At 36.9% G+C, this 21,400-nt stretch overlaps 1 protein-coding gene across 1 annotated transcript in view; it reads left to right on the forward strand.

The window, feature by feature from the left end:
* The first annotated feature begins 1,796 nt into the window (after positions 1–1,796).
* SMAD5 (SMAD family member 5) overlaps positions 1,797–21,400 on the forward strand; it is a 41,302-nt gene continuing 21,698 nt past the window's right edge. The window contains exon 1 of the mRNA XM_081305647.1: positions 1,797–1,951. The gene's annotated coding sequence lies outside the window, so the exon portion shown is untranslated. The remainder of the gene's footprint in view (positions 1,952–21,400) is intronic.

Raw genomic sequence — 21,400 nt, forward strand, 5'->3', positions numbered from 1 at the left:
GATGTAGACCTGAGATTGCAAATTGATGGCCAGCAGGCTAAATTGGACCATGGATTTGTTTTTGTTTGGCTTGTACAGGGTTGGCCTCCTGAATGTCTAAGAGAGGGAGAAGAAGGGGGAGGAGAGAGAGGGTGGGTGGTGGAGGGAGAGATTGCTAAAGAGATAAACTGATATTTGGTTTTTGCATAAAAAATACAAGTTTTCAGCTTCCTTTGAAAAATAAGATTTGCCAACACTGGGCCCTTATCCCTACATTTCCCCCTGGTAACAGTTGGCTAGAGTAGAATAGCAGCTGTTCTCTTTGGTGGGAGCAGAGACTCTCTGGTTCCCGACTCTGGCTCACTTTCTCCCTCACCAGGCCTGTCACCATTTGAGGTGGCCACTTCAACTCTGAGACTTTTGCAACCTTTCTTTGGTCTTTTCTCCATGGAAACAACTTACTAGAGCCTGGAACAAAAACAAAGACAAACAAACAAACAAAATAGCTGCCTCATTTGTGTATCAGGTGAAATGACACTGGCTCTGGTAATGGAGATGGCAATAAAGGCAATGAGAAATTGTCAGATTTAGGTTGTATAGTATTTGAAGGCAGATTTAATAGAACTGATGAATTGTATTAGTCTGGGAATTGATTAAACAATGATTTCAATTTTTCTTTTTTAAATTTTTTTTAGTTGTTGATGGACTTTTATTTTCACTTATTTGTATGTGGTGCTGAGAATTGAACCCAGTGCCTCATGCATGCTAGGCAAGCATGCTACTGCTGAGCCACAACCCCAGCCCTCTTTTCTTTTTTTCTTTTCTTTCTTCTTTCCCTTTTCTTGCTTCCTTCCTTCCTTCCTTCCTTCCATCAGGGGTTGAACCCAGGGGCCCTTAACCACTGATCCACATCCCCAGCTTTCTTTTATATTTTATGTGGAGCCAGTTGCTGAGTTGCTTAGGGCTTTGCTAAATTGCTGAAACTGGCTTTGAGATCCTCCTGTCTGTCTCCCAAGCCGCTGGGATTACGTGCTCCGCAGCACCCAGCCCCAGGTTTGATTTTTAATTGATTTAAAGAGAAAACCTATAATGGAATAGTGGAAAACCAGTATTGACCTTTTAAAATTAAAACAAAAGTATTTAAAATTTTTCCTCACTAGTGCTTTCCAAATCAGGTGCCCTAGGTGGTTTCAGTATCATATTCTGGGAAATGCTAACACTTTGGGGAATTTGGAGGGTAAAGGGGAGAATCTCAATCACTGGGAACAGAGGGGTGACATTTATCAGCCTGTGAGTGTCCTCTCTGCACCCTTGGCCCACTTGTCCAGGCCTGCATATCCAGGAGGTGGAGGAGTGAGAATTCCAGGGCTTCAAGATTGCCCTTCTTCAGTTATGGCTGCATCCAGGAGGAAGCTGTAAGTTGTTCAGAAACTTGCTTTGAAGCGACTTTTCCACAGTAAGAGGACTCTTTTCCGTTCAGATTTATATTATAAATAAATAAAATTAGCGAACTTATGTTTGAAAATACCTTTGCTTGCACTTTATATATAGCAGAGGAATCTCCAACTGTCCATATCCAGGACAATTTATGATAATGTGTGTTCATCTGTTTTGTAGAGGGAGCTACTGCCTACAACGGACTCCCACTCGCAGGCCTGGCCATTGACGCGAGGAGCCTAGGACTGATCGGAAGTTGGGGATTGCAGGCTCAAAGCCAAGCGCCGAGGCTTCCTTGGGCTGCCGGGATAAGGTGGCCCTCCCTTCCTCCCCGCAGCGGTCACTCGGCCCTGGCGCGCATGCGCCGACCCCAGCGGGCGTCCTCCTAGGCTAGCTCCTTCCCTCCCTCCCTCCCTCATCCGGGTTCTGGGCAAGCGGGCGCCTTGCGCGTGTCCTGCGGCCGAGCTGCTAATAAAGTTGCAGCGCGGGGAAGCGCAGCGACGGCGCCAGAAGAGCGCGCCCAGCCGGCCCGCAAGTGAGTGAGGGGCCCTGGGGCGGGCGAACGGGGCCGGAGGCTGCTGGCTCGGTCCGGATGCGGCTTGTCCTCAGGCCCTAGCCGGGCTCGGGCTGAGGCGGGGGCGTTCGGTCGCGGGCGGGGCAGTAAGGGCCCAGGGCCTGTGGGGCGGGAGGTAGGCCTAGTCCAGCCTGTCGGGGTCCGGGCGGGCAGGGATGAGACTGTCCAGCCGGCTGCGGAGGCCTCGCCTGCGGTCCGGGACGTCCTGAGGCGGGACCGGTTCTGGCCCTTGTCCCACCTTCGCGGTTCGCGCCCGGAAGGTGGAGGCAAGCGTTCTGGACGACCCCGAAGGGCTCCCCGGTCCCACTTATGTCCAGGGGAGCAGTTTGCTACCCTACCGCTTCTCAGCACCACCCTCGATACACACCCCTGATAGGATTGCCCTGTTCAGTGGAGCAGCTAGGTTTGCTGCACCGCAAAGGTGTCCAATGGTGTGATGAATCTGTGCCGCCGTTTCTTTGTGTTTCGAAGATAAGGATCCACGCTTATCGGTGGGAATTACACTCTGGGCATTGGTGACCTGCTGCTGCACTCAGCTGGTACTTAGATCTGGTTTCCACCACTTGCCATGTCAGCTTTCAGCATTGCAAAGATTTCTTGTACTTCATATAAACTTCCGTAAGCTGCAAAGGAGAATGCCCAAGCAATGTTTCCTTCCCATCACCATGTTCACCCCTGCCAGGTCCTTAAATATTAGAACTAAATTCATTTTCCAGCCCCCCGCCACCTTCCCTTTTTCCTTCTTCCCTTTTCAACTGCTGTTATTACGTGGAGTTTGGAGCCTAAGCTTTGAAAACTCCCTTGTAGCGCCTGTCTTAAGTCCGAGCATGCTCAATAGCAAAAACAGATTGGGGTTGCAAAAAAGAACCCGGGTGAGGATAGTTGGGGTATTTGGAGATTTGCCCGTTTCCTGACCAAATGTTTCAATTCTGGTCTTGATGACATTGGAGAATGGAGCATAGGCCAGCCTAGAGGTGAGGAATGCCTGAACACCCTACGCCAGATTTTTATCTGAACTGTAAAGACAATGTTTCCTGACCAGCTGGAGGTCTGGTGGGTGGGAGCGGGGAGCATTCCTGGCTGCTTTTGCGTTTAAATGGGTGTGGTGCTAAGTATATCTTGTTTACCTTGTCTTTCTATTGGAAAAAGTTTTGAAGTCTAGTTGAGTTTGTCACATCATGCCTGTTGCCTTGCACTACCAAAAGTATTCTTATCTAGTAACAAAGACTGGAATAGGTGGAGATTGAGGCTTGGCTTCACTGAAGTTGAGGGAAAGGGTCCAAGTGTTTTTTTTTTTTTTTTTTTGTTTTGTTTTGTTTTTTGTTTTTGGCACTGGGGATTGAACCCAGGGACACTTTACTACTGAGCTACATTCCTAGCCCTTTTTATCTTTTTTATTTAGAGACAGGGTTTTGCTAAATTGCTGAGGCTGGCCTTGAACTTGGCGATCATCCTGCCTTGCTGGAAATTTTACAGGCCTGTGTCACTGTACCAGCAACAAGTGTTGTTTTAATTCTTTTAAAAACTAGAGTCCTTAAATTTCCTTAGAGAACTCGAATGCTAAGTGAATTAGTTTTAATTTTAATTTAAAAGTTGAAAGCCTTAGTCCCAGTAGATTAGTAACATTCCAAATAGTTTAATATTTCTGCCAAATGCCAATGTGGGTAGTGTCTGTTTGCAGAAGCAATACCTAACACTCAGTGTATCACACATTGACCTGATATCATTTTGAAATTAATGTGTTCCAAATTCTGTAAGAAGTTATTTGTGGATCTATTACATATTCTTTGTATATATTCTGTATATATTTTTAAAATTTAACCCCTTTGGTTAACTTTTTTGAAGGGGGTGTCTAAAGTAAAACCTCAAATTATAAAAATATAAAATAACTCAGAAAGAGACAATTTAACAAATTCTAACCTTCATAGTAGTTATATATGTGCTCAGGTTTTAAAATTTTGGATTATACATATTATATCTAGATTTTTAAAATTTTATTTTTGTTTATCATTGTGTGATCATCAATATGCATCCTCTTTTCCTTCCCTCTATATGCTGCTCCTGCAGTCAATCCTTGTTATCTAACTGCTGTTACCATATAAACTGTTGTTTATCATAAATGCCCATTCATCATTTTGTGTTTCTGTTACTTTCAAATCATAGCTGAAATAGGAAGTAAAGGTAGACTGACTTTCCTCTTAAATTTTAAATGTGTCCATATGATATGGTTTAGTTAAAAAGAGGAAGAGAACTGGGAAAAATGAAATTTTTGTAGGTTCTATACACATCTAGTAGTATTATCTTTTGGTCTGGTTCACTGTGGTAGGCGCCACAGAAATGGGTAGATTGATATGCTCATTTCTTTTCCCTCTGGCAAAGTGAGCTATTAATTTCAGTGGGAGACAGTGGCAGAATGTTGTTACTAATGAGGTTTGAATCAGATTGTTGTTTACTGTTGGTTATGTAACATGTTGCTGGGAGTATTATTAAAAGTTGCATTCTGTAGCAAGGTAGAAAGGCAAGTTCATTCTGCTTACCCTCTTCACTGGATTTTAATTCTTGGCTGAACCTGAAGGCACATTAAGAGTGCAACCATAATTATACCTGGGCAGCCTGTCTGTTTCCTGTTTTCATCATGAACTCAAACATTATGATTTGCAGTGATGATCTTTTTTGTCCTTTGCGTTAAATAGAGGCAATGTGTTTTTCCTCTCTGCTGAAAACAGATTTGTAACTTGGTCAAATCAAAGAATTTAGTGTTTTGAAGACTGGGCAGTAAAAAACCAAACAGTTTCTCATTTCTTAGGAACTTATTTTTAAAAACCATATAAAAACTCCATTTCTTAATATATTCTTTGATTATGTTTTATGTAAATTTTAATATTACTAGTAGCTTGTAGAGTCTTTGAATTAAAAAAGCCCTTTTTTGTTTATGACTTATCAATGTTTATTATTACCAGATGTATTTGTTGGTTTAGGCAGTGAGCTCCACATCTGGGTGAATTTCAGAGTTGATATGAATACACTGAAGGATATAGGTACCTTTTTCTCCCTGGCTTATCAGTCTTCCATATTTTCTTTATTTCTAGAGAGCCTATGTTCCTTGTCTCCTTTTTGTGCTTACAAAGAAAAAGCCAACATTTGTATTTCTTTAGATACTATAGGCACCTTATATTGTATGGTTGGGCCATCTGTCTACTCAGTCTGTTAGACATTGGAGAACATTCCCTTTTGTATATAACAGAAGTAGAACAGAGGAATTATTTGTATCTCTACCAATCTAGATATTGGAGAAAAGAGTATCTGGGTAGGTAGGACTCAAGATAGCTGGGGTGCACAGATACAGGTGCTTTTTCGCAAAAGGATGATGAAGGATCTCTGGAAGCTGATCCATGTCTTACACCTTGTTTTTTTACTTCTGAAGTTAGAATAATAGTAATTGTAAGTGTCAGTGCTGGGTGTTTTAGCTCATTGCCACTGTCATATGCCTTTTACCTCTACTCAAAACTCTGAACCTGAAAGATTTTTTTTTTTTAAATTTTAAGTAGAAGGTCAAGATTTATAACTCTTTTGAAAGAATTATGAAAAGCTGGAGTATTATTAGGACCAGCTGAATTCCATCTCATAGCTTATATATTCTAATAGTTTTTGTTTTAGAGCTTAGAAAGATAGTCATTACAGAGTTCTTAGATTTTTTTTAAAATAAATAATCAGCTAGTTCTGGGTTCTTTGTGAGGTATATATATACACACACACACATATATATATATATATATATATATATATATATATATACACACACACACATATCTCATATGCATATATCTATTCTGTGGTGAACTGGGAAGGTAGGGAAGGTTTTGGTTTAGTATTTTCAGTGACTTTCCCTCCTGCTTTTATTCTTAACTTAGTTGAGGTAATATTTTGGAAGGCTGAGATACATTTTGTAAATAGGTTTGGCTCTTGAATCCTTTGGGGGCCCCACTTCTGTCTATAATATGTCTGTAATTTGTAGATTGGTACTCTATAGAAATATGAAAATGGTTTTATTTGTTGTAGTGAGATTTTAACTGAATGTAACAGGAAAACAACAACAACAACAACAACAACAAACAAACAGTGTCCCCTTCCCAGCTTTCTCAGAGCATAGCAACTGGTGTGTTGAGAGGAGGTTTATACTTTTCAAATTTAACCGTGATCTCAAAATATGGCTTGTATTTTCAAGGCAAGTTTTGTTTTCATGCTGTGTTTGCTTCATCTAGCATCCTATCTGGTAAGCTGTATAACTTGGGATCTAGTTATTCTGGTTTGTGTATTCCCAGAAAGAGGGGGTACTACAGAAATAATTCAAAGTCATTATTCTGTTTTTTTCTCCCTTATTCATATCTTTTGGCCCACTTAAATATATAGTTGATTTATTGATCATTTCCCACCCTTTGGAGTTGAGTATAAATGAAATGAATGATGACTAGAACTGAAAAGTTACCCTGAGCCTTATTTATTCATTTTTCTACTAAGTGAGGGACTTGAACTCTGGGATGTATGAGATAACTGGAGAACATCTTTTGCATTGGAATATATATTGTGGGCCCAGGTTAGCTTTTTATTCTTCAGATACACATCTAACAGTAATAATTTGATATCTGCATTTGTTGATTGTATAATTTAAAGAAAAGCACTATGAACATTGACCATCTCTGTCTGGTCCTGTTCCTACAAGCCTGTACAGGTACACTCAGAAACTTCTGGTAGCAATGCAGGAAATCTTGCAGGCTCTGTGGAGGTGAGTGATACATCTAGATCAGACTCTGCTTAATTAGAGGATTTAAAAGGAGCAGGTGAAGCTTAAAGAGTGATTAAAAACTGGGAAACAAAAGTCTGGTGTGGGAGATAGAAAAGTAGAGACTTGTGTGGGCACAAAGAATAGGCAAGAAAATTATATTGTGAAAAGTGTTAGGGATCATGAGTTCAGCTCCTGAAGAGCTTTCAATCTGCTTTGAGAACTTTTACTTAATGTCTTTGGAAATTGGAAGGTACAATTGGGAAAAATGGTGATTTAAGTGTTTCTCTAGGAAAATAATTTTGGGTGCCCATATGATAGTATTCTGTCTTCCTTATAGATGTTCTCAAAAAGAAAAGAATTTTTGAAATCAGAAGAACTATGGGCAGACTTACTTTTGGTTTTTCTCTTTTCTGCCTGCAATCATGAATGTAACTTATAAGTTCTATAGTTATCGTATAAATCCAATGTAGTAATTGGATTTAGGTTGCTTTGATAGTTGTCATAAGTCTCTATTCTTGGAGATTCTTGGTGACTGCTGTTGACATTAGAACCACAAGGGTGCCAGGTGTGGTGGTAAATACCTGTAATCCCATAAGCTTGGGAGGTTGAGGCAGGAAGATTGCAAGTTCAAAGCCCACCTCAGCAACTCAGTGGGACTGTGTCTCTAAATAAAATATAAAAAAGAGAGGGCTAGGGATGAGGCTCTGTGGTTAAGTGTCCCAGGGTTCAGTTCCTGGTATCAAAACAAAACAAAAGAAAAACCCACAAGGGTAAGACAATTTTTAAAGCTTTACCCCCACAAATCCCCTAGAAAGTCTCCCTTGGATGTATATGTGCATGAGGCTTTCTTCTTTTTCTCATGATCCTGAGCTTCGCGATTCCTAAACCTATTGCATAACATGCGACTCTTTTTTTTTGTGGGTGTCTGGTGCTGGGGATTGAACCCAGGGCATTGTGCACATGATGCAAGCACTCTACCAACTGAGCGATGTTCCCATCTCAACATGTGATTCTTACTAAAAATATGGGAGGTAGGGCCCTACTTACTTCTAAGCTTAATGAATGAATTTTTAGAGATGGTTTGAGTGATTTTTTTTTTTAAGTGCTCACTTGTAATTCTTTTTTTTTTTTCATTCTCTCTTTGGCTCAAGTGATCCTTCTGCCTTAGCCTCCCAGGCAACTAGGACTACAGGTGTGTGCCACTGTATTCAGTCTTACCTGTAATTCTTTCCTACAGGTTTGGCATAGATGATGGTGGGTTGTAGTCCATATGGACATTCATCTATATACGATGATGTGCTCAGGATGTTTTGTTTTGGCTAATGGTGATGAGGGAATTGGGAGCATTGGTTCATTTGCCTTTTATTTTGGACTGAAACAATCAGATGCTGAAGTAGAAAGTAAAGGAGCTGTGTATGTGAATTTAGAAGTCTGAGTATGAGCCCACAGTATGTGTCTGTTTCTGGGGAAGGGTGTTTAGAGTGTTTGTGCATGTGTGTGTGTGTTCATGGGGTTTGTGGTATGTCCTACTTCAGTGGTTTGAGGGAAAATCAAGACCTTTGGGTTGTTATGCTTTCATTTAAGTTGGAAGCCTTGTGAAGCTGAGCAACATTTTATTCATACATTAAATGTGCATACAGTTTAACTCCTCATCTTTCTTTAACCTCCTTATCAGCCTTTCCCAAGTCAGTTGATGACAAACACTGTTCTTCCAGTTGCTCAGGCTGACACCTAGGAATCATTATTGGCTCTTCTGTTCTCACACCCCATATCTCTTCCATCAGGAAGCCTATTGTCTCTCACATTTGCTTCTTACCAGGCCAGTGCTATCACCCTGGTCTAAACCATCATCATCTCTGTTAGATTACTTCAACTCTGATCTGAGCTCCTTGCTTTACTCTTGCTTTCCACACACCCCCATGCCTCATTCCCCTTTATCTTAGCACACCAGCTAGAGAAATTCCATAGTAATAAAAAACAGCAAATGTTGCATCTTCATTCAGAGCTCTCTGGGACCATATTTACTTCAAATAGTAAAACCTAAAACCCTTATCACAGCCATTCTAGCTAGTCTGGCTCTCTTCCGCGTCAACATAATTCCTTACCTTCTCCTTCTAGCTCAGTTTTTTCTCAGATTACACTGGTCTTCTAGTTCCTTGAATGTACGAGGTCTGCTCCTGCCTTGGGATCTTTGTATTGCCTGTTCACTGTCTTTGTTTACATAAAATTTTGATTCATTTGCCACTTTCCAGAAGGCCTAGCCTAGTCATCTTTTTTGAAATGACACCTCTCTCATGGCACATCTATTCTCGTGCTTTAATTTTTTCTATCGCTATATTTTGTCTGCCTTTCTCCACTGGAATGTAAGCTACATGAGGACAAAGATTTTGTTCCCTTTTATATTACCAGCTCCTGAAATGCTACCTTAATTAAATGTTGAATTTATTCTTAGCAATTCTATTATTAATTTTAATAAACTATTTAGTAAATATTGAAATATTGAATGAAGGACTTGAGTAAATTGAACAGGTTATCTCAATGTACATGTGCTACTATATCTTAAATATGGCATTCCAGTGGGTGTGGCAAGGCTAGTGAATTAACAGATTATTAGAAATTGATTAATCAAGTGAAGGAGATGAATTAAGTATTGGATTAGAGAGTGAGGAAAACCTACTTTCTATAGGGTTATGGGAAGAGCTTGAGATGATAGCTAACGCTGAAATCAGAAGGATGATCTAGAAATTGGTAATTGGGGCTTGAGCATTGTGTAATGGCCAGAAAATGGCATTTGTAAAATCAGAAGTATAAAAGATACTCCAGTATAGGAAGAGAAGTGCTTTTGAGGAATGAATTCTTTCTGATATTTATTGGGTGCCAGAATATTATTTCCAGAGTTTTCATTGTTTTGAGGAGTACCATCTCATTTGTGGTAAGAGGATACAATGAAAAGTTTGGATTAGATGCCCCTCCTCTGTCCCTCTTGTGTAGTACTATGAGTGTATTTTCATTGTACTTAGTATACATGGTATAGTTTGATGTCTGTTGTGCAAGATTACTCTATGAAGGGAGATTCTGTGCCATGTGCGTTTTTGTTATCTCTACTACTCACTTGTACAGTACTTTTGTGTGGGACTTAGAAAAAAGCACCTTCACTTCCTCCTTCATCCTTGTACAGTGAACAGATTGCATCACCTGACATCATAGTTCTGATAAATCCACAATGTACTACAATGTCTGAAAGATAGTAGGTGCTCAATAAATGTTTAATAATCCAGAACTATTTATCACAGCTATTTCAGGTAATGTATTTTCAGATATAGGTTTGCCATGTGATAATCATTTCTGTTTTTCTATTGATTTACCTAGAGTATTTTAGTTATGGAAATATTTGCTACCAGTTTCTGGTTTATTTCACTTTAAATTAATTCCAATCTCCAAATTTTAATACCACTAAATATATTTTTTGATATATGAATAACTTCTTCTTTTTTTTTTTTTTTGTACTGGGAATTAAAACCAGGGCACTTTACCACTGAACTCCATTCCCTGTTTTTTTTTTTTTTTTTTTTTAAATTTTGAGACAGAGTCTTACTAAATTGCTGAGGCTGGCCTTAAAATTTTGATCCTTCCGCCTAGCAAGCTCTCAGGTCACTGGGAGTATAGGGTTTCACCATGTCTGCTATGAATGACTTTTGATAATGTGAATTCTCTTTTCTAGTGAGGATTTTTTTAAAAATATTTATTGTTTAGGCGTAAATGGACACAACACAATGCCTTTATTTTTATGTGGTGCTGAGGATCGAACCTGGGTCACGCCCATGCTAGGCCAGAGCTCTACCGCAGAGCCACAATCCCAGCCCTCTAGTGAGGGTTTTAATATAGCTGAGGCACAGCTTCCTCTAGTTTTAAAATCTATTTTTTTTCCCTCTCTAGGAAATGTTTACTTTTACAGGTTCCTTATGTACTTTAACTTTCTCTTATTAAACAGGTATTTTGGAGCATATATATTACTAGCATGCAGTGATGAGTTAAAACTGATATGGCTCTTAGAATTTACATTTTGTGGGGCAGATTAGGTGGATAAATATAAAAATATAGGTATAGCAAGAACTACAAGGTGAGGTATGAGATACATATAATGGGGGGATTTCCCCTAAAAAGGATGGTCTGGGAATGCTTCCTTAAGAGAAGTGGTGGAGGGGGGAGGGAGAGAAGGGGAAGGAAGGGGGATTGATTTGTATTGTGGTAGATTCTTTTGTAATACATGGTGTCTCTAAATTTTACAAGGTTTTCATTTATGGTTGAAGTAGTATTGCATTTCTTAGGGATTTCTATGTGATGTTATTGCTCAGTATAGGATTACATCGGAAGAAATTTAGAGACTCTAACATCCATAGATATTTCTAAATGTTATTATCCAGGTTTTCTTTCTAGCACTTGGGTTTTTTTCTCTAAGAAATGAAAAAAAATACGTTAATAAAAGTATCATTAGGTCAGGTCTTTATAAGTCAGAGGTAATTTATAAAAGGCCAAGATAAATGCAAATAATAGGTTCATAGTTACTAACTTTCATCCCCAATTTCTGACATAAGGAGTAGCAAATATTCCTGTCTGCTCTGCTCAGTTACTGATCCTCTGTGCTTCCTGTTCTTTCTCTAATGCTGTATCTCTATTGGCTATCATATGGAAATAAGTCTTGGGTAAAGTTAAGTGATGTGCCAAAAGCCATATGAAGTTGTTTATTCTTTCTCTCTTCCCATTACTAAGAATTTAGAGATTATGGGTAGTACATTTAAGTGAAGTTCCTAGCATGTAGTATGCCTGATATGTAGTAAGAACCCAAAAAGTTTTGAAAAAAATCAAGTATCTACTGTCAAAGATTCAGTTCTCATATCTATTCATATGGTCCTTCAAATCAACATATTTATTCTTTCTCACTTGAGCTTTAATTGTATGTCGTTATGAATGTATGTCAGTGCTTGCTTTTTTGTACCCCTCTACTATCACTTTATTGTCCCTTTTTGGCCATAACTAGAACTTCCCTTTTTTGTAAGTTACATCGTTATTCTTTCAGCTTTTAAACCTTTTCCTTTCTTCTTTGCCCTCTTTGATCACTAAGGTACTATCAATTGTTTATTTTGTAATCCCTTCATATCTTTTCCTTTTCTGTCTCTACTGGTCTGTGTATCACTGCCCTGGTGTGTGTGTGTTCTTCTTATGGTTGGCTTACTACCACGTTTTTGGTTTGCCCTCTTTGCCCGCCTGGTTAGTCTTTTACTTGGTCATGCGTTGTTACCATTTTTGTCTTTTGAAATGTGTCTTTGAACTTATCTTCCTGATGATAAAGAACTGCACTGCCCATAGGATTACTTCTGTCAGTTTGAGGCTTTTGTATTCAGTTTTTCCCTGTTTAGCTTTGTTCTGTGGTGGTGCCCTTCCCTTTGGCTTCACATCCATTTGGCTGATGGTCTCCTTTTAACTTGATTTTTCTTGCTCTTGTCCTTTCTCACTAAATGGACTATGAATTATAGATTGTCATATTTCTATTTGGTATTCACTCTAAAAATCTGTGCTATTATGGTTAGTAGTTACCCATGCCTCATCTATAAGATCTTATTAAATTCTCTGCAGTGTATTTGTATTAGGGGGTAGTAGAGGATATAGAGTTTATCTAAGGTAGGATTTCTGCTAAGCCTCTGGTTCTTATCTGTTCCTGGCCACTTGCAGCCCAGTTAATGTCTTCTTAAGCAGTCTTATAAGTATATAATATTTTCTTTTTCACTTTACAGTACTAATGGTATAATTGTTCTTCCTTCCTATTCCATATTTATATTGGTGGTCCTCCTTGTTTCCTGGCTCATAGTTCCTGTAGCCTCTTCCCAAGTGACTAGACAATAAGAGTATCTTTTGTTAAAATATTTGGACTTTTTGTTTCTGCAACATTTGTGGTCTTATTTATGACAAGCTCTTTCAAACATAACTGAGCTTAGGTAACAATTGAATGAAGGGGCTTATTGATAGGGGAACCAGTCATGTGTTCAGAGAATTGGAACTTACAGCCCCATCTCCCAATCTTCCTGGGAGGAAGAGGGGGAACTGAAGGTTAAATCAATTCCAGTGATGTAATAATTTGTGCCTAAATAATGGTTCTATGAGTTTACAGATAGCCAAACACATGAGGGCTTCCAGCAAGGTGGACAAGAACACATCTGTATGCTGGGAGGGTGGTATACCCCAACGACATGAGGATGGAAGCTCTGCTTGCAAGATTCGTCTAGACCTCATCCTGTGAACTCTCATCTGGCTGATAATTTATGTCCTTCTTTACAGCTGGGCTTGGTGGCACATGCCTGTAATCCCTGCTGCTTGGGAGGCTGAGGCAGGAAGATTGCAAGTTCAAAGCCTGCCTTAGTGACTTAGCAAGGCCCTAAACAGCCTAGTTAGATAGACCCTTCTCTAAATAGAATATAAAAATGGGCTGGGAATGTGGCTCGGTGGTTAAGTGCCTCTGAGTTCAATCTCTGGTACCGATCATTTATAAATAAGTACAAGTAAGTGTTTCTCTGAGTTCTGTGAGTCGCTCTAGAAAATTTTTGGACCTTCTGAAGCATAGTTAAAAAAAAAACCTCTTTTGAGTTTTCAGTTGTCATCAGAAAGAGGTAAGGGAGTCTTGTTGGCTTGAGGCCTTCAACCTGTGGGATCTGAAGTATATGTGTCTTGGAATATGGGGAAAACTCTTCCTTACATTTGGTTACTGAAGTGTTCTATGTTATAAGGTATAATAGGAGAAACAATTTGTTTTTCCGCTCATGCATTGATAGCCCTGTCATTTCTACTAATTGACTTAGCTCAAATGAGAGAAGATTGGGTTAAAAGTCCATTGATGTATTAAATCAATTTGAAAATAAGCATATTGAACTGTATTATTCTTGGTCTCTTAAACTTTATAAATTTATGTCAGTATACAAAGATTTGGATATTTTGGAGAAGTCAAGGGATAGAACAGTAGGGAAGATCTTTTTTTTAAAAAAAGTTATTTAAATAAAATCAGTTGATGCATAAGAGAATGAGGATGTAAGCCTTGCTGTAATATGAACAATTTAATTTTTTAAGTATAAACAACTTAATTGGTATATAATTCACATATTATACAGTCTGCCCACTTATAGTATACAAGTAAGAATTTTATGTTGTTGAATAATCACCATAATCAATTTTAGAATATTTTCATCTCTGAACAAAGAAACCCCATACCTATTAGTAGTCACTTCCCATTTTCTTCTTCCCCCACTCCCTGGCAACCATTAATCTATTTTCTATGTCTGTGGATTTGTCTATTCTTAACATCACATCTCATAGCAATGGAATCATACAACATGTAGGCTTTTGTGATTGTCTTTCACATTTTTTAAGGTTTAATCATGGTGTAGCATATATCAATACTTTCTTCATTTTAATTGTTGAATAACATTCCATAGTGTAGTAGCTGAATCTTTACGAGAGGCTCTTTAAGGGAAGAATATTCCTTGGCAAGAGACTTTCTTTTAGTAATACAGTGGGTGTAAGTGTGGGTTCTAGAGCTGGACTCCCAGGGTTCAATTCCTAACTGTATTTCTTCCTATCTAAACAAGTTAGCAAGTTATATTTAGTCTCCCTTTGCCTGTTTTCTCATTTGCAAAGTGAGAATAATGCAATTTACCACATATGGCTGTTTTGAATTTAATGATTTTCAGTTTCTAAATGTTGTAAGGTCCTTAATGGTGTTTGGCATAGTGAGTGCTCAATAAATGTTAGTGGTTTTATAATTACTCTTATTATTATCAAAAGAATATTATGATTATTTTGCTTAAATAATTGATTTTTTTAAGAAAGGAAGCTATTGAAATCTTTGATATGGCTATATTATTTTTTAAAAGTCAAATGTCCAAAAGTCTACCTCTGTAAGTGATCTTTTAAGGTTTATTGCCCTTTTTTCTCTTCAGTCAGTTGCAGTGCAGTCTATGTTCCATGCCTTCTTCATTGCGTTTCCAGTACAGCATGGTAATAGAGGTTCATAATGATAACTGAGTCATTAGGAAAAACAGCTGTATTTCGGTCTTTGTGAACTAATGGCAATTGGTTCAGGAAGAAACTCATTTAAAATAAAATCATTTAAAATGTAGACCAACATTTCACACTAAATGATTAATAAAAGGTGTCTGATTGAAAGTTTTTCTTAACAAAATTTTGGGGAAAATATTTGGTTATAATTATAAACATTGTTACATTGAACAAAGAATGAATGAATCAAGTGTTAATGGATAGACTTAATTGTTCTCATAAAGAAGTTTGATAGCCCAATTTGAGTCAAATGTATGAAAGATGATATATCATGAGCTATGTAATGTTTTAAATAATCAATAAAAAAAAGAAAAAAAAGAAGTTTGATAGCATGACATCTTTTGGTTTGACATCTGTAACATTAGCATTAAAATATTTTTACAAAAGTATTAAAACATATATAGATGTTTTTCTCCAAGGACTTCTGTTAATCCTTTGATAGTCAAATTACTCTTATAACCTCCATAAAGAAGAGCTTGCTAGTGTTAGTATAAAAATAGTAGATCCAACATGATCCATATTCTTTGCACGTACAAACCCACTGTAGAAGTACCATTTATTAAGACCATGTGGCATCACACTCTTACATGTTGAGGGCAAAGGGGTTAAATAATGCTGATATTTATGCTGCTGGTTGTGCCATGAGTAGTAAAGTCTTTTGTTCCTGACCCTGGAGACTCATGTTCTTAGTGTGTACCAAGAAACAGTAACAGACTAGCTTGATTGTTTATAAGTAAGTAAAATCAACATAAACACTACTTTACCATCATTTTATAAATTTTATGAAACCTATTAGTTTTTGCAAAATTTACTATCTCATGGTTTATAAGCCATTATGGTGAAGGAGATACTCCTTCACTAGTCAATTTTAAATTTTTTAAAAAAATTAAAGTATATTGTATAATGAGGTATACAAATCTTAAATGTATATAGCTTAATGAAGCTTTATGTATATAAACACTTATATCATCATCACCCAGATTAAGATATAGAAAATTTTTAGTGCCTTACAAGGCTCTCTTGGGATTCTTTTTAGTAGTATTATAGCATCTGATGACATAGGTTAGTTTTGTTTGTTTTTGAATATTATATAAATGGAATGATATAATCCGCAATCTTTCCTTTAGCATTGTATTTGTGAAATTCATCCATGTTTATGTTTGTTAGGGTTTTTTTTCTTGCCATGAAATTTTATATTTTACAAATTTATTGCCATGATTTATTTACCCACTATACTGTTGATGGATATTTGGATTCCAGTTTGGAACTATTATAATAAATAAAAATGCTGTAAGCATGTACCTGTCTTCTGGGCAACAGTACTCATTTATGTTAAATATATACCTACGAATGGAATTAATGAGTTATAGAAATCTATGTTAGCATAAGTAGATATTGTCAAACAATTTTCAAAAGTGGCTAAGTTTTATTTCTGCCAACAGTATATGAGAATCTCAGTTACTGTGTTTTATCACAAACATTTAATCTTTCTTTTTAAAGTATAGCCATTCTGATAAATATGGAGTAATATCTCACTGTGTTTTTTTTTTTTGTGTGTGTGTGTGTGTGTGTGTGTGTTCTTTTTGCATTTGTATGATAATTAATGGTATTTAGCCCATTTTTCCATTTAATGACCATTTTGATACTTTCTTTTATGGAGTATCTGTTCAGATCTTTTGCCTGTTCACTAGTAAATTTTTGGGATGAATTTTTATTCCTGCTGTAACTTTTTAAGTTGAAACTTAGATAATGAGTACTTGCATGAGTCACGCTTATCACTTACATAGTTTTGGAATGTATATAAAACCTTTTTAGGAAGAATTCCTTCAAACATGCATAAGATGATTGCAGGATTTGACCCCTCTCCCAGAGGTAATTTTAAGAAAAGACTTGTTTTCAATATTAGGTTTTAAAATCTGATACTCATTGTTCTTTATGAAGCCAATCCTTTGAAGTTTGACTGATGACATCCCATTTTTCCAAAATCACTGGACTTTTCTTTGTTCACATTTTATTTGAACTCTTCCATATGTTTACTTTTCTGAAATAACCATTGTATGTAGTTCTAGGCCTATCTTTTTAACATTCTTTATCAGTGTTTACTTGTTGATCTTTTCACTGTTGAAAAATAGTTTTTTGTTATTATTTTAGTTCTCTGTGAAAAATTTTAAATGTTTCTCATCTTTACCTTGCTAAACTTGCAAATATAGTCATGATCTTTTCCCAGTGGAGTTTATCATTCATTTCTACTGACAAATATACCTGTGGAATGTTCTTATTTCTGTTAGTGGAATTTTCAATTATCTTAGTCACTTGCTTGCAAAAGCTCAAGTTATCTCTAAGGTATACTCAATTTGGCCCTTGTATTAGTCAGATTCCCATCACTATAACAAAATATCTGAGGCAATTAGCTTATAAAGAGAAAAGTTTATTTTGGCTCATGGTTCTGGAGATTGCAATTCAAGATTGAGTAGCCCAGTGCTTTGGTCCTCTGGCCAGGAAATAGAGGAAAGATAGAAAGGGGTTGGAGTCCCTCAGTTTCCTTTTGGGGGGCATACTTCCATTGGCTAAATACCTCCCACAAGGCCTTATCTTCCAAAGGTTTCACATCCCAATAGCAACATTCTGGGAACCTTTAGCATGTGGGCCTTTGGGGAATATTCAATATTCAATCTATAGCAGTCCTTTTTTAGTTATTATAACAAAATACCTGAGGCTAGGTAACATATAAAACAAAAAGTTTATTTAGCTTTAGTTTTGGAGGCTGAAAGTCCTAACAGTATCATACTAGCTTTCGCAAGGCTCTCCCTGGCTATTTTATATCATAGCAGATGGCATCCTGGTGGAAGTATATGTGAGAAGGAATGTTTATGTGGCATGACAGGAAGCCATAATGTGGGGAGGGTCCAGTTTTGCTCTTTTATAACAACTAGCTCTTGGGAGAACTAACTCAGGGTCTCACAGGAACTATCTTAGACCCTCTCAAGGACAGTACCCCCAGTGACCCAATTACTTTCTACTACGTCCCACCTTTTAAAGTTTTAATTTTTTTTTTTTTTTTACCTTGTACACCACCACATTGAAGACTAAGTTTCCGTGGAGACACACTCAAACCATATCCAAACCATGGCAGCACCTGATAGAAAAATCAATGACTGTTCATTAAAGTATGCAGTTCAGTGCATGGAATAATGCCAGGTACTCCAGACTCTTGGAAGGATTTTGTATTCCATTTGAGGAAGTAGATAAGTTCTTATCAATATCGTCTTAGCCATAGCCATAGTAACTTCTTTAGGGTAGGGTAGTGCTGAAACTCTTCATAGGAAGGGATGGATTTGAGCTTATCATTAAGGATAACTAAGATTTCTCTTGGAAGATACAGATAAGCAGACAAGTTACAGGAATTTGGGCTGATCAGAAGGTGAATACATAAAGTGATACAGTGATGAGTGGTTAGATTGTGAATAAATTCATCCAGTCTCTTAAGTCTTGGCTCTTCCCTCTGAATGGTAATTAGATCATTATTCGTGTTTGAATAGCATTCTTCAGTTTATAAAGTATGTATCATATACTTTATCATACTTTATTGTTTCAACATTTTAGTGACTTTGAAATGACCCTCTCTAGATACCTAGTCCTGCCCTTAGTGAAGGGTAAAATCTGATCTCCTCTCTGATTTCATTATACTATTTTTAAAAATCAAAACTAGTGGGTTTTTGAATTTTGAAATACTTAAAGGGTTTTTTTCTTACTTTTCTATAAATTTATCATAATAGATGATTTGCCTCTTCAAATCTATTTAAAAAAACAACTAAAGATTTTTCTATCTTCATCCTTCTGTCCCTGCTCACTGGAGACAATTAGTATTTAGTATAAGGTTAGTGTGTGTCATTTCTATCCATATTTTTATTCTCTCATTATATATGTACATATCTATAATGACAATTTTTATTTTAAATTTTATATACATTAAAGTATGGTTGCTCCTTCATATCCACAGGTTTTGTACTGATAAATACCACCAATGTAAACAATATTACAAAAAGAAATTATGCCTGTACTGAATTTGAACAGATTTTTTCATTATTCCCTAAACAATACAGTAAAACCACTATTTAATAGCATTTACATGAGGTATTAAGTATTATAGACAATTTGGAGATGAGGAAGTATATATTTGGATGTGCATAGGTTATATGCAGATGCTATACCATTTTATATAAGGAACTTAAACATTCTAGGATTTTGGTATCCCTAGCCCCTTTTATTTTATTTTGAGACAGTGTCTTGCCAAGTTGCCCAGGCTGGCCTTGAACTTCAAATCCTTGAACTTCCTGAGTAGCTGGGATTACAGGGATGGGCCACTGCCTCTGGCTGGTGGTGTCCACATATTTTTGCAAGTTGCTTCTTTTTACTCACTGGTTTATATTTTATAAATAGACACCTCTCTAGGTCCAGGAGATCTGGTGGTGGGTAGTGAAGATAAGATTATCTCCCTACTAACATTTCAGTGGTGAAGACAGTGTAAATAAATAAAATTGATACTATGGTATCAGGTTTTTTAGGGTAAATGTTATGAGGGAGGGACATGGTTGGGATAGGGTTTTGTGAAGTGGAGTGAAATCTATTTTTGATAAAGTGGTCAGGGAATTTCTCTTTCAGGAGTTGTCATGTGAGCAAATGAATTAATTGAGAAAATGAGCCATGTTAAGATCTGGGAGAAGAGAATTCCACAGGAGGGAATATCAAGTGCAGAGGCCTTGAAGTAGAAATAACCTTAGAGTCCTTGAGAAATGGAAAGAAGTCAAGTGTAGTTAAGTGTAGAGTTAACTGGAAGAATAGTTATGAAATGAGATTGGAAGAAGAAGCCAGGGGCCAGATCATGTAGGTCCTATAAAATAATATAAGGAGTTTAGATTTTGAGTGTCATGAGAAGCCACTAGATGATTCTTTTGAGCAGGGAAATGTTATGCTTTGTCCTACTAATTGAATTAATTTTACACTGAAATTTTGTGTTGTAGAGAAGAATGTGGAAACTCTAAAGATCTGCATCTAATATGGAAAGATCTTAAAGATAAATTTCAACACTTTTTTTGCACTTTTTTTTTCAGAATGCAACTACTTATGTAAAGAAAAATATACATTCACATTTGCTTATTTATGTAATATTTCTTTGGAAGGACATTAAAGGCAAATAAAAGGGATTACCTGTGAGATGGGGAACTGATGATGGAGAGAATGGGGAGGAGAAATCAGGTTCACTTTTTCTGTGTCAACAGAATATATTAAAATCATGCAGAAAAGTGTTCCTATAATTAGTACCCAACCAGTTGAATTTTCACAAACTGAAATCTTATATATAACCATCTAGAACTATAAGCACAAACTGTATCAGGGTAGTAGAAATCCCTAAGATTCTCTAATAGTTGTTACTCCCTTTGTAGGCCCACCATCATATTAACCTCTACTAGTAGGCATTTTTTTTAACTTGGTTTTTGTACCAGTGAGCACTCTTAATTTCATTCTGTTACTATAATTTGATTTTAGATACTGTTTTTATTTTAGCACTATTTAAATAATGCCTTAATAGGCTCTTGTTGTTAAAAGGTTAAAACAGTAGAGAAGTATATGGAACAAGTTATACAGCACCCCTTTCTTCTGCCTCTTCCCAGAGATAAGTGCAATGAATAATTTAGTACATAGCCTTCTGGTCCTTATTCTCTGTTTATATACACAATTAACTTTTTTTCCCCATATTTTGAATGATGATGATAATAGATGAATAGTTAACATTTATTAGGTACTTTCTATGCACCCTGCATAGTTGTAATTTAGATGGGGAAACAAGGAGAAATACCTTCCCTAAAAGTTATAGTATCTATGTTATTCTAATGGTTGTATAGCATTCTTATACTATATCTCATTTAAACTTAGTTAATTGTATTGTTTCTATAATCACTTAGATTATTGTTTTAGAATGAGCTGTGTATTCTGAATTTTGGTTTTTAAGTTCCTCTCATGTCTCTCTCTCTTTCATACACACACACACACGCACACACACACACACACCCCTTCTGTCTAGACCCCACTGTGATCTTGTATTCCTCAATAAGATCTCAATCATCCGGCTTTTTTTTCTTCTCTGTGGTCAGGAAATGCTCTGTTTATGTCTGCCTGATTTTTTTTTTGTTTGTTTGTTTGTTTTGTTAGTGTCTCTTTGCCTTTGGAATTTCTTTTCTCATCTGAGGCAAACATTGCCTTTACTTTCTGATCCCAGTTGGATTTTGTCCTACATCCTCAATGTAACTATGACTGAGATCAGCTCTTCTTATAGCTCCTTTATATATGCCTGTTACTGAAAAATATGCTTTTTCTTGTTATATCTCTAGTTTAATGTAGCTAGGTTTGCTTGCCTGGCAAAAACATCCTACACAGGATCCTGACATTAGAAGTATATCTTTAGTTTCTTGCACCCCTCTCTCATGGTTACAGCTTAGCAGTATGGACAGCCACTGCTATTAGTC

The sequence above is a fragment of the Spermophilus citellus genome, assembly GCF_964194105.1.
Source record: "Spermophilus citellus genome assembly, chromosome: 1".
In the NCBI taxonomy this organism is placed as follows: domain Eukaryota; kingdom Metazoa; phylum Chordata; class Mammalia; order Rodentia; family Sciuridae; genus Spermophilus; species Spermophilus citellus.